The sequence below is a fragment of the Myotis brandtii genome, unplaced genomic scaffold (assembly GCF_000412655.1).
Source record: "Myotis brandtii unplaced genomic scaffold, ASM41265v1 scaffold803, whole genome shotgun sequence".
Lineage (NCBI taxonomy): Eukaryota > Metazoa > Chordata > Mammalia > Chiroptera > Vespertilionidae > Myotis > Myotis brandtii.
In genome coordinates this window covers 383,307-385,103 of record NW_005371234.1, presented here as the reverse complement: position 1 = coordinate 385,103, position 1,797 = coordinate 383,307, and positions in this window count along the sequence as shown.

Here is a 1,797-nt window from a genome sequence, read left to right as displayed (position 1 = left end):
CGCTCTAGCCGCCTCCGAGGCCACCTTTGATTCTAACTCCACTCCTCCCGCCAGCCGCTCTAGCCCGGCTCCTGACAGGTGACTCTATTCCTCCTGCCGGACGCTCTAGCTCCGCACTGCGCCACGCTGGCCAGATGGGGCCGCTCTGGCCTGCCTCGGAGGACTGGCGTTTCCGCATCTCGACTGCTCCCGTCACTCCCCTGGGCCCCGCCTCCTCTCGGGCGGGAGGTGAGGAGGGCTCCAGACCGACAGCCAGGGCTCAAGCTGAGATCTCAGAGGCACCTCGGCCCGTGGGTTCCCGGACGGGGCTCCCCACCCTGTCTTGCCTCCCTAACTCGGAGATCAGTTGAATTCCCGACGCTTGTACATGCAGTCTCCCCGCACCCCCACCCCCACCCGGCACACTTTCCGCTGGTCTGGAAAGCAAAAACCCTGAGTTCGAGCGTACCTTACCCCCCCGACACGCAGTGTAACCTGGAATAAGCAATCACTTCTTTCCGGGCCTCAGTCTTCCCATCTATACAATGGGCGGAGTCCGCCAGCTCTGTCCCCCCACAACCCAGCTCTCAGGGTATAATTAGTGGCCCAGAAAAAGAGATTTCCAAAAACGCTTTCAAACAGCTCTCGGCAACTTTCAGCTTCGCAGCGGCCTACGACGTGGGTTAACCGTCGTGTTTTTTTCTCCCGGGTCCGAAAGCAAGCGGGTTAGCAGACGGCGCTCGGCGGAAAGCACCTGCGGGTTCAAAGCCCAGCGCCACCGCCTCACGTGTGTGCCCGGGGCGAGGCGGCTCGGCTCCCGGGCCTCAGTTTCCCCACCCGCACCGTGGGCGTGACCTCCATCCTCCGCGGGACAGTTGGAGGCCTTGGCCCCGCCTCGCACGCCTCGCCCTCAGCTATTGCACCTGACAGGTGTTCGTCCTCCTCTTTTTGTCCCTTTGACAGGTGGGGAAACTGAGGCCCGGGGAGGGGCTCTGCACAGCATGGCCCGGGGGGAGTCCCGATCCAGGCCTCAGCTGCTGCTCTGGAGAGGGGCCACGGACCCTGCCTGGCCTGCCCCTCGGGTGGAGAGCACAGTGGACAGTAACCTGGGGTGTAGTGAACTCCGGGGGGTGGGGTGCAGAACAGCCTGGGAGCCAGTGCAGACACCGAGGTCTCCGTGTCTCACAGATCGGTGGGCCACCTCTGGGAAGGGGCCTGGAGAATCCACCAAGGATTAATGGCAGGGTACCTTCGGGGGTCCCCGCCCGGCGGGCCGCGTCCGCCTCCGGCTGGCAGCTCCCCCTTTCCGTCCGCCTCTCTGTGTTTCTGTCCGTGTCCCTCCCTCCCTGTCTGTCTGTCTCTGTCCCCTGTTCTCCGTCCCCTCCGTCTCTGTCTCTTTCTCCCTCGGCGCCTTTTTCCCATCGGGGTCTCTGCCGAGCCATCCGACTCCCTCCCCCACCTGTTGCTTTCCTCTCTATGTCCATTTGTCCGCGGACCCTTCCCTCCATCGCTTTCTGCGGTCTCTGACTATCTCCTCTCTGATCTCCTGTCCTTCTTTGTCCTTCACTTGCCCCGTCTCTGTCATTCAGTGTCTCGGTCTTTCTCCCTCTATCTCAGAAACTGCATATCCGTGCCTCTGTCATTGCCCCTCCGTCTCTCCCCTTCCCCAAGTTAGGGCCACAGACTCTCCAAATCCCCTGCCCCAACCCACTCCCAGGGAACAGGTATGGCCATAGGAGAATTCCTTGCCAGTCCCCTGTGATTCTGAGACTTAAATATGCATAAATACACGTGGTCACCTCCACCCCCTCCTGTCCC